The sequence below is a fragment of the Pseudoliparis swirei genome, chromosome 11 (assembly GCF_029220125.1).
Source record: "Pseudoliparis swirei isolate HS2019 ecotype Mariana Trench chromosome 11, NWPU_hadal_v1, whole genome shotgun sequence".
Taxonomy (NCBI): domain Eukaryota; kingdom Metazoa; phylum Chordata; class Actinopteri; order Perciformes; family Liparidae; genus Pseudoliparis; species Pseudoliparis swirei.
In genome coordinates, this window is record NC_079398.1 from 5,738,783 (window position 1) to 5,751,215 (window position 12,433).

At 47.5% G+C, this 12,433-nt stretch overlaps 1 protein-coding gene across 1 annotated transcript in view; it reads right to left on the reverse strand.

Annotated features, from left to right (window-relative positions):
- LOC130201139 (gastrula zinc finger protein XlCGF71.1-like) overlaps nucleotides 1-9,905 on the reverse strand; it is a 66,445-nt gene extending 56,540 nt beyond the window's left edge. The window contains exon 1 of the mRNA XM_056425867.1: nucleotides 9,689-9,905. The gene's annotated coding sequence lies outside the window, so the exon portion shown is untranslated. The remainder of the gene's footprint in view (nucleotides 1-9,688) is intronic.
- Nucleotides 9,906-12,433: the final 2,528 nt, after the last annotated feature.

Here is a 12,433-nt window from a genome sequence, read left to right on the forward strand (position 1 = left end):
AGAAAAACTGATGTGTAGTGTCGCGATTTAACCAATCCACGAGTACGCGTGCAGGAGAGACCAGCCGTACTGCAGCAGGATTTTAGTTGAACTTCAATCAGGTTTATTCAACAGAGTATCACACAAGCTGAATGAGTGTACTCGGGTCTGTAGGAAGGGCCTCCGCTCGCTCCATTCCTGACAGACTGACATTCCAAAAGATTAGTTATGCATATAAAGTCTTTAAGAGCATTTGTGATTGGATTTGCATAATAAGTAGGAGGCGGCCCGTGGTTTAGACTTAGGAGCCTCATTGGAGCACAGGGTGTAGTCCAACCCTCTAGGCCCCACCCAGGTCTTCCTTCTCCAGCCATCAGTAGTGTGTGCATGTTGTTTCTCATTTCTGTGTATATGGGGTTAATTGCCTCTGCTTGAAGAGTTCATGTGTGGGACAAAGACATGATTCACTTGTTGCTTTTTTGAAGATTCTCTCACGAGCTCGGGAGTCTTAAGATAGTCTTATCTCTTTCGGGATGGGACGAGCTGTGGCTAGAAGGTCGGTCCCAGGATAGTTACAAAGGGCCAGTGTAGCTGTGGGGTTGGGGGTGGCAGAGAGAGAGCCAATGTGTGTGTGTGTGTGTGTGAGGGGTCAGAGAGGGCCAGTGTGTGTGTGAGGGGTCAGAGAGGGCCAGTGTGTGTGTGTGAGATGCTGTGTGGCAGAAAGAGGGCCAATGTGCTCAGCGTTCCACAATAATTCTAAAGTGTCTATATACAACCTATTTTCTATAAATCTAATTCTAAAGTAGCTTAATCTTAGCTGAATACACTTGTGTTGGAGTCTGTATCAGCTTGACAGTTTGTTTAACCATCTTTATTTTCGGGGTGTTTTGCAGCCGGGTGTGAAGCGGCGGGGATGAGAGTCAGCACCTCCACATCTGAGGCCATGGTGCTCTGCCGGAAACAGGTGGACTGCTCCCTCCAGGTGGGACAGAGTGCCCCAAGCGAAGGAGTTCAAGCATCTCGGGGTCTTGTTCACGAGTGAGGGTAAGATGGAGAGAGATCGACAGGCGGATCGATGCAGCTGCAGCAGTAAAACAGGCGCTATAGCGGACCGTCTTGGTGAAGAGGAGCTGGGCCGAAAGGCAACGCTCTCAATTTGCTGGTCGGTCTACGTTCCAATCCTCAACTATGGTCACGAACTTTGGGCCGTGACCAAAAGATCAAGGTCGCGAATATCCTCCGTAGGGTGGCCGGGCTCAGCCTGAGAGATCGGGTACCGAGCTCGGACATCAGGAGGGAGCTTGGCGTTGAGCCGCTACTCCTTCGCATTGAAAGGAGTCCTCTGAGGTGGTTCGGGCGTCTGATTCGGACGCCTCCTGGACGTCTCCCTTTAAAGGTTTTCCTAGTACGTCCAACTGGGAGGAGACCCCGGGGAAGACCCAGGACACGCTGGAGGGATTACATCTCGCTGCTGCCCTAGGAACGCCTCAGGATCCCCCAGAAAGAGCTGGAAAATGTTGCAGGTGAGAGGGAAGTCTGGGTCAGCCTGCTGGGTCTGCTGCCCCCAAGACCCGACCCCGGACTAAGCGGATGAGAGTGGATGGAAGCAAAAATAAGAAGAAAGCACTCCAAACAAGGCAGATCCTCACTGCAGCAGTAAAGTACAGTAACTGTAATTGTATCACACAAAAGCCGCGTCACTGGACCGATAACTGATGAAATACAGTCTGCTGACATATTCTTGGTGGAGGATCTCAACTCAACAAAGCTCAGCAGACTGGATCGCTATGACAGCAGCTACAAGCACAACAGGAACACTCGGGGGTTCATAAAATACCCGATGACAAAGAACAGGGTAGGTAAAGCTAAACAAAACAAAAATAATGACTACTCTCCCCAGATAATATTCTCTTAGTGGAGATGGCTTCGTAGTGGTTAGTGGATAGAGTCCTCTCAGTTGGAAGTGAGTCACTGCCCCAAACGAGGGAGGTCCAGTTTCTCAAGGTCTTGTTGACAAGTGAGGGAGTCGAATAAATGTCAACTTGACCAAAACCAGAACAACTAAAATTAGTTCTCTTTTGTGTGAGTTAACATGTGATTTTTTAAATGACTGCTCAGTGTAAATCATCAGCTGAAAGGTTTCTCTCCTGTGTGAGTTAACATGTGACTCTTTAAAGTTATCCTGTGTGCAAAAGATGTTTTACAAACTGAGCAGGTGAACGGTTTCTCTCCCGTGTGAGTTAACATGTCAGTCTTTAAAGTACATCTGTGTAAAAGATGTTTTACAGAGTGAGCAGCTGAAAGGTTTCTCTCCCGTGTGAGTTAACATGTGTCCCTTTAAAGTTCCTCTCTGTGCAAAAGATGTTTTACAGACTGAGCAGCTGAAAGGTTTCTCTCCTGTGTGAGTTAACATGTGAGTCTTTAAAGTACATCTCTGTGTAAAAGATGTTTTACAGAGTGAGCAGCTGAAAGGTTTCTCTCCTGTGTGAGTGAACATGTGACTCTTTAAAGTTATCCTGTGTGCAAAAGAGGGAGGTCCAGTTTCTCAAGGTCTTGTTGACAAGCGAGGGAGTCGAATAAATGTCAACTTTACCAAAACCAGAACAACTCAAATGAGTTCTCTCTTGTGTGAGTTAACATGTGTCTTTAAATGTCTCCTCTCTATAAAAGATGTTTTACAGAGTGAGCAGCTGAAAGGTTTCTCTCCTGTGTGAGTGAACATGTGACTCTTTAACTGACTGCTTTGTGCAAAAGATGTTTTACAGGCTGAGCAGCTGAAAGGTTTCTCTCCTGTGTGAGTGAACATGTGACTCTTTAACTGACTGCTCTGTGCAAAAGATGTTTTACAGACTGAGCAGCTGAAAGGTTTCTCTCCTGTGTGAGTTAACATGTGTCTCTTTAAAGTTCCTCTCTCTCTAAAACATGTTTTACAGACTGAGCAGCTGAAAGGTTTCTCTCCTGTGTGAGTGAACATGTGACTCTTTAAATGACTGTTCAGTGTAAAACATCTTTTACAGACTGAGCAGCTGAACAGTTTCTCTCCTTTGAGGTGAAATCTTTTCCCACATTTAGAGCAGCTTAATGGTTTCTCACGAGAACTACATTTTGAATCACTGACAGAAACTTCATCATTATTCAGAGTTTAAACCTGATTGAGGTTCTCTGGTCTTCTTCCAATCAACAGAGTCATCAGTATCTGGTTTAGAAGAGTCTCCAGTCTTCTCATCAGTATCTGGTTCAGAAGTGTCTCCAGTCTCCTCATCAGTATCTGGAGGTTTATCTGGATCTGCGTTCCTGGCTGGTTCTGGTCCTCCATAATCATCTCCATCAGCTTCTATTTCCATCGGTTCAGTTTGTCTTTGATGAAGCGGAGAGGACTGAGCTTCCTCTTCACCTTCACTCTTCACAGGAGTGAATGAGAACTTGAGACCAGCCTCCTCCAGCCCTTGAAGCTGCTCTCCCTCCTGACTGGTCCAGAGTTTCTCATGTACCTCCTTAATGTGGCGGGGCTCAGGGTTCTCCTGGTCCTCCTGTTCCTCTTTAACTAGCGGGGGCTCTGGATGCACCTGGTCCAGACTGAAGCGCCAGACCTGCTGCTCAGAAGGAACCTCTTCTTTAACCACCAACAGCTGCTGGACGTCTGTGGAGAATAGTAACATACATTTATACATCTTATGAATCTCTTATTAAACTGTTATTTATTCAAGAAGTATCATTGACCGTGTTTACATGCATTCAAATAACTGGCTTAGTCGGACTGAAATCGAATTATCCGTTTCATGTCAACACCTTTGTTCGACTATGTGCGGTCCGACTACGATCCGATTAACACGCCTGGATAACTCGATCCGATCCGGTTGATAATTCGACTATCGCGGCATGCAACGGTGAATTGGATTAGGAACTGGACTTTGCGTCTTTGCGCATGCTTGAGATCCCGCCGCCCTCCTCCCTCCCATGTCGTGACCCGGAAGTCGAAAGAGACGACAAGTTGTCACTTCCGGGAGCCTGGCCGGCAGAAAACAAACAAACAACGCCAATAGCACCATTTGCATTCGCTGTACTCCTATTAACATCATGCAAGAATAGTAGAGGGATGTAGCTTCGCCTTGCTCTCTGTTCGCCATCTTTCTCGAAATGTTGATGTTGTTGTTGTTGGGAGTGGTGAAGAGGTCAAGCGGAAATGGCTGTATCACCACGAGTTGTAATGAAAACAGCGCCACCTATCGTATATGACATGCTTTCGGCCAATGATTCGACTTACTGCCATCTATATTGGGATAATAGCAGATGACCCAAAAGATAGCATAGTCCGACTAAAGCAAGATTCGAATTATACCATCATGTAAACGCACTGACTGACAAATCTGAATTAGTTGTGTATGAGAAAAGCATGACCTCTCAATAAAAAGAACAACATTACATGTCATGTAGCAGACACTTTTATCCAAATCGACTTACAATAAGTGAATTCAACCATGAGTACAAACTCAGAACAACAATAAAGAAAGTAAAAAATGTTCAAGAAAGTCAAACTACAAAAATACCATAATTAATAGCATAATACAATAAGTAATTCCATAAGTAATGACATGAGTAATACCATAGTGCAATTCAAGTGTGACTGAAATGCTAATCTATTTTTATTCAAGGTATAGTCGGAAAAGATGTTTTTAATTTTCAGGGGAAGATGTAAAAACTTTCTGCTGTCCTGATGTCATGCGAGCAAATGACAGAGCCGAGAGAATTAGTGAACAGAGAAGAGGAGGGGACCCAGGACAGAGCCTTGAGGGATGCCAGTAGTGAGGAAGAGGGGACCCAGGACAGAGCCTTGAGGGACGCCAGGAGTGAGAGGAAGAGGAGGGGACCCAGGACAGAGCCTTGAGGGACGCCAGGAGTGAGGAAGAGGGGACCCAGGACAGAGCCTTGAGGGACGCCAGTAGTGAGAGGAAGAGGAGGGGACCCAAGACGGAGCCTTGAGGGATCCCAGGAGTGAGAAAAAGAGGGGACCCAAGACGGAGCCTTGAAGGACCCCAGTAGTGAGAGGAAGAGGGGACCCAGGCCAGAGCCTTGAAAGACCCCAGGAGTGAGAGGAAGAGGGGACCCAGGACCGAGCCTTGAGGGACCCCAGTAGTGAGCTGCAGGGGACCCAGGAGGGAGACTTAAGGGACCCCAGGAGTGAGAGGGCAAGGTTCAGGCACAGATCCTCTCCAAGTTACCCGGTAAGTGCGGTCGTTGAGGTAGGATGGAAAGAGGGAGAGTGCAGTGCCTGAGATACCATGAAGGGAGGAAATAAGGATCTGGTGGTTCAATGTGTTAAATGCTGAAGAAAGGTCTAGAAGGATAAGGACAGATCAGAGAGGCTGCTTTAGCAGTGTGAAGTTGCTCAGAGACAGCAAGGAGGGCAGTCTGTCGAGTGGCCGGCCTTGAATCCAGATTGGTGAGGGTCAAGAAGGTTGAGATGTGGTACAGTACAAAGTACAACAAGTACCTGGGTGTTCACTTGAGCAATAAACTGGATCACACTCATGCACTTTACAAAAAGGGACAGAGCAGACCATCGGCTGAGGAGACTGAGGTCTTGTGGACCTTCTTTGACTCTGCGGTGGCATCAGCCATCTTTGATGGAGTGGTCTGCTGGAGCAGCAGCATCTCTACAGCTGACAGGAAGAGACTGACCTAACTGGAAAGCACCTCCCACCCCATGCAGGCTACTAGCAGCTCTGCACAGCTCCTTTCATCCCGCTGTGTGAAGGAGAGGAACCACAAGTCCTTCCTTCCTGCTGCTGTCAGCACAGCCAGCTGACCTCCCAGGAGACCACAACACACTTCAACCTGAGCAACATGTAGACACTGTGCCAAAGAGTTACATTTATTCTGTCTGGATAGGTATTCAGTTATTGTTCATTATTTACTGTTCAAATTATTATTGTTTGTATTACATTATTTTGACTGTCTCTTGTGTTTACCCTGTTTGCTGCTTTAATCTTGGAAATGTCCCCACTGCCGGGCCAGTATAGGATTTATATATATATACACACACACATACATACACAGACACACACTGAATACTTATAACAATGTGATATTTCAGTTTTTTAAAAATACATTTGCAAACATTTCTGCATTTCGTTTTTTTTCTGTCAAGAAGGGATGCCGAGTGAAAAATGAGAAATAAAATCAACTTCTTTGCTTTTTACTGTACTACTACATCTCAGAGTTACATATAGTACTTCACTGTACCACACCTCAGAGGATAAAGAAATATCATGTCTGCATTTCAAGGCTCGCTACACGCCCAACAGAATTCAACATTCAGACTTGCCATCAGTATTTAAAGTAAACTTTTCTGATCTCAAGATTCAAGATTCAAGATGTTTATTTGTCACATACACACACAGGGTGTGCAGTGAAATGAAAGTGGCAATGCTCAGCAGGAATGTGCAAGGGCAACAAGTACACACTATTTACAATAAAAAACCACAATATTTACAGTAAGTGTGTGTGTGTGTGTGTGTGTGTGTGTGCCTAAGAGGGGCAGTTGTGTGGGTCTATGTGGGGGTCCTGGTGAGGTCGGAGTTCACAATCCTGATGGCCTGAGGAAAGAAACTCCGTCTCAGTCTCTCTGTTCTTGCAGCGTGACTACGGAGGCGCCTGCCTGACCGCAGCAGCTGAAACAGTCTGTTGTTGGGGTGGTGAGGATCCTTCATGATCCTGCCGGCTCTGGTTCTGCACCTCCTGGTGTACAAGTCCTGCAGGGTGGGAGTGTAGTTCAATAGTGCGTTCAGCCACGCACTACTCTCTGCAGAGCCTTCCTGTCCTGAGCGGAGCAGTTGCCAAACCAGGCTGTGATGCTTCCTGTCAGGACGCTCTCTACAGCTCCAGAGTAGAAGGACTGAAGGATCTTCTGGGAAACTTTAAATTTCCTCAGCTGCCTGAGGTGGTAGAGGCGCTGCCTTGACTTTCTCACCAGAGTGTCTGTGTTCGTTGACCATGTCAGATCCTCGGTGATGTGGACTCCCAGGTATTTATACCCGCTCACCCTCTCCACAGTAGTCCCGTTAATCCCCAGTGGTGAGTACGTCCTCTGTTGTTGTGCCCTCCTAAAGTCCACAATCAGCTCCTTAGTTTTGGTGACATTCATGATGAGGCTGTTGTCCTGGCACCAGAGTGACAGATCAGCAACTTCCTCCAGGTAGGCCTTCTCGTTGTCGGAGATCAGGCCCACCACCACTGTGTCATCCGCAAACTTGATGATGGTGTTGAGCTGAACCTGGCCACACAGTCATGTGTGTACAGGGAGTACAGTAGGGGCTGAGGACGCAACCCTGGGGATCCTGTGTTCAGGGTGAGGGGTTTGAGGTGTCTGCCCACCCTGACCACCTGTGGCCTGGCGGTCAGGAAGTCCAGGATCCAAGCACACAGGGGGTGTTCAGTCCCAGCTCAATCAGCTTGCCGGCCAGTCTGAGGGGACTATGGTGTTGAAAGCTGAACTATAATCAATGAACAGCAGTCTCACATAGCCCCCTCTGGCTGTCCAGATGAGAGTGTGGTGTGCAGTACCTGGGAGACAGCATCATCCGTGGATCTGTTTGGGCGATAAGCAAACAGCAGCGGGTCCATGGAGGAAGGAGGAAGGCAGATGTAGTCCTTTATCAGCCTCTCAAAGCATTTCATGACCACCGAGGTGAGGGCCACGGTCGGTAGTCATTCATACATGCTGGAGAAGCATTCTTGGGCACAGGGACAATAGTGGATCTCTTGAAGCAGGCGGGGACCACGGACTCAGCCAGGAGAGGTTGAATATTGTGGTGAACACTGGAGCTAGCTGGTTAGCACAGGTCTTCAGTACTCGCCCAGATATGCCATCTGGACCTGCAGCTTTCCTGGTGTTCACCCTCAACAGAGCCCTCCTCACACTGTGCTCGGTCACAGAGAGTGTGTTCATCCCAGCGGTAGAACTCACCTCGCTACGCTAACGGTGTTGTTGTTAGCGAGCTAGCGCTGTTGTTGCTAGCCTCAAACCGTGCATAAAATGAGTTCAGGTCGTCCGCTAGGGATGCGTCGGCACTCACCATTGCGCGGGTCTGCTCTGGTAGTTTGTGATAGTCCGTAGCCCCTGCCATAGGCGCCTGGTGTCGCGCTGCTCCATCTGTGATTCCACTCTGTCTCGGTACCTTCCTTTGGCTTCCTTCACCGCCCTCCTCAGTCCATAGACCGCTGCCTTGTACTCGTCCATGTTGCCGGATACAAGACCGGAGTTATAGGCAGCAGTACGGGCGTTCACAGCTTCACGGATGGATCTATCAACCCACGGCTTTTGGTTAGGAAAGACCCTAACTTTTACCGTGGGGACGATGGTCTCCGCTAGCGTTGCTATGAGGCTCATTACTACTTCCGCAAACTCGCTGACGTCACTGGAACTGGATTGGATCATGTCCCAGTCGACGACACGCAGAGCGTCCTGTAGCTCAGCCTCTGATTGGTCAGACCACCGCTTCACGTCCCTCGTCACTACCGCTTCCCGCGCGATCCTTTGTTTATACTCTGGTAGCAGGAAAATGGCGGCATGGTCTGATTTGCCGAACGGAGGGAGAGAGACAGCCTTGTAGCCTCTCTTGAATGGCGTATAGCAGTGGTCCAACGTTCTTTCCCCTCTGGTAGCACACGTAATGTGCTGGTGAAAGTTCGGCATGACTTTTTTTAGGTTTGCCCTATTAAAGTCCCCAGCCACCACCACAGCCGCGTCGGGATACTTGTTCTGATGCCGACATAACACATCATGTAGGTCCGATAGTGCTACGTCGGTGTCCGCTTGTGGTGGTATGTAGACGGCTGTTGTGATGACCGAGCTGAACTCCCGGGGAAGGTAGAATGGACGGCATGAGATCGTCAGATGTTCCAGGTTCGGCGAGCAGGAACGAGAAAGAGTCTTAATGTCCTTGGGGTTGCACCACGTGTTATTAGTCATGATGCAAACCCCTCCACCCTTAGATTTACCAGACTCTTCCGTTCTGTCTGCACGGAAAACAGAGAAGGACTCGGTTGGGCATATGACTCGATCCGGCACCAGCGGGGTCAGCCATGTTTCCGTCAGACAAAAGATGTTACAATCCCTCATGTCCCGTTGGAATCTGATCCTTGCCCTAACATCATCCATCTTATTTTCCAGAGACTGGACGTTAGCAAATGGCTGCAATGAAACAAAGAGTTAACATTTTAAAAGGGGTCTGAATACTTTCCGTACCCACTGTATGTTCCTCTGAACAAGACCAGCCGACAAAAGCATTCAAGAGCAGCACCACACAGATCAGTCAGCAGTGACACACTGAACCGCTTCTTTGCCCGCTTTGAAACACGCCACAGCGGAGAAGAACCAGCCCAAGGAGGAAGAGCAGACACTCTTCCTCCAGCACCACCAGGTGAGGTCTGCTGTTTGTAACACAGTAACAATACAATATGTACCTCTGATGTAGTACAGTAACAATACAATATGTACCTCTGATGTAGTACAGTAACAATACAATATGTACCTCTGATGTAATACAGTAAAAGTACAATATGTACCTGCGAGATGTATCGTAGTAAAAAGTATGGCCGTGTTTAAATACTGCAGTACAGTACCTGTAACTCTACCTCAGTACATGATGTGAATACTTCCTCCAGAACTGGTTCCATCAGGTTAACGTGATAAACAAAGAGAACTCACCTGCTCGTTGCAACCGGACTTCCGGGTTGAACACGGCGTGCAGCAGCTTCCGGTGCCGCTCGTTCTCCTCTTTTAAACTACACAGTTCCTCCTCGTACTCTGCGATCGTTCCTTCAAACAGCCCGCAGATCTCCTGCGCAGCCGCAGTGAGTCGCTGGTTGACTAAACCTCTCAGCATTTGGGCTTTAGACATGTTCACGAGTTCAGAAACGTTTCCTCCAGACAGCTCCGTTAAAAACGCTCCGCTCACTCGGCTCTGCTCGGTGTCACTCGGCTCCGCTCGGGTCCGTGTATCTCCTGCTGGCACGATGACGTCATGAGCTCCGCAGGACACGAGGAGACAATCCGGACGTTTCCGCTGAAGCGGAACAACACAGAGTCGCTCGCACAGGGTCACGTGGGCATCGTGGGCGATGAGACGCGCCGTTTAGTCTCCAGAGAGTCGCTGCGACTCGCGCCGTGTGGCCGAGTTCCGTCTCCGTCTCCTTCCTGTTGCCACGCGACGCGAGCTTCGTGAGTCTGAGGTTACACTTTCTACAAAGTCCACTTCAACACGTGTGTCCGCACATCCGGGCTCTGGTGGGCAGCGACGTGTCCTTTGTCTCAAGGCTTCCACACGTGTGTCGAGGCGCCAGGAAGATATTTTTTTTTTGTGACGCTTCTTCTTCTTCTTCTTTTTTTTAACGGCGGTTGGCATCCATATAATTGGTGCATTACCGCCACCCTCTGGAGTACTATTCCGTCAGTTGACGCCTTACCCCCAACACCAACAAACCACCCCCCCCCCAACAAAATTAATATATATATAAATAAATAAATAAAAATAAGATATATAACAAACCAAAATGTAACCCTCATCCCTATATTTCAACTATACCCTATAATAACCCCCTGTGTCCTTTAACCCTTGTGTTGCCTTCGGGTCATTTTGACCCGAATCAATATTACACCCTCCTGCCGCCTTCGGGTTAATTTGACCCCATTCAATGTTTAATGTCGGTGTTCTTTCGGTAGTCAACAAACAAACATAAAGTGCCTCACACTTAAACTTGGAAAACAATATTAATTCTAATAATTTTCTGGAGGTTTTAATTGCTGGCGTCAAATTGAACCCAAAGGGTAAAATATGTTAGTAAATATAAAGGTAACAGGAGGGTGAAACATTGAATCGGGTCAAAATGGTGTTTCCCGATCATTTCCAGTGTCATGTTGAGTGCAGCATGGCCAACCGTAGCCTTGTCAGCACCGTTTCCTCTCTCCTGTTCCAACTTCCCACCCTGGTCGCTTTAACACTCCTGTGAATAAGATACAAATGTCTCCCTTTTCCCTCTCTGTTCCACCTATTTTGCCACATTTGGTTGACGTTTTCCCAGATAATACTCTTGACCTCCGCCTTACTGATGTTAACTCTCATTTCTATGTCTCCTTTCTTTAAAGCCCTCTTTGCCAACTTGTCTGCCCTCTCATTCCCACTCACCCCTATATGTGCTGGAACCCACATGAATGTCACCTGACCTCCCTGGTTGGTTATGCGTGTGACCGACTGAAGGACCTCATAGAGAATATCTTGACGACTGCATGAATGAAAAGATCTGAGGCTTGCTAGGACTGAAGCTGCATCGGAGCATATTAACACCTTGTCCTGTTTTGCCTTTTCCACCCATCGTAACGCCACCAGCACTGCCACCATCTCCACTGTGTCGACCCCGAGCCTATCAGATGTTCTCCTGTTGATCCCGACTCCTTTATCTGGTATTGCCACCCCAAATCCTGTCACTGCTGTCTCAGGTTTCTTCGCACCGTCCGTATAAATCATAGTATATTCACTGTATATTTCCGTTACTCGATATTCAAATGCACTTAACAAATCCCCTTTTCCTTTCTCTTCTCTTTTTAAATCTAGCAGATACCAGTCTACTTCAGGCCACACCAGTGTCCATGGAGCCACCACCGGGTAAACCACAGAGGGGCTTATTCTGAGATCAAACACCTTAAACTCCTTTGCAATGTCATTGCCTATCCGACCAAAGTTATTTTTCTGGCTCCTCCCATTCTCCCAGACCGCCTGCAACACTCATTTTGCAGGGTGAGCATTATTGTGTCCCTGCAAATTAGCCCAGTAGTTTGCCATTAGTTGCTTTCTTCTTAAATCCAGCGGCATTTCTCCCATTTCCACCTGCAGGGCAGGGATTGGCGATATTTTAAAAGCTCCACTACAAACTCGTAATGCCTGCGCCTGAACCACATCTAATCTACCAATTAAAGATTTAGCTGCTGATCCATATGCTATGCTTCCATAATCCAACGCCGATCTTATCAGGGCCACATATATGGTTTTTAAAGCTGAACAGCTGGCTCCCCACTCCCTACCACTCACATGTATTACTTTTTTGCATTTTTCCTCTACTCTCCTGACGTGATCTGCCCATGTTAACCGTGAATCAAAAATAACCCCCAGAAATTAAAATGTGCCCACCCTTTCTAATTCTTTCCCATACATCGTAAGATTCATCCCATCCTTCATTATTTCCCTGGTGAAAAAAACCGTTTGTGTTTTTTCCACTGAGAACCTGAACCTCCAATCATATCCCCACTCCACCACCTCATCGATTGCTTTTTGAACTTTTCTGACTGCATGTTCCATGTTCCTTCCTTTCTTCCATAATGCCCCATCATCAGCAAACAGAGACGTACCTATATCTATTGGTACCTTTGTGAATATGTCATTAATCATAATGATGAAGA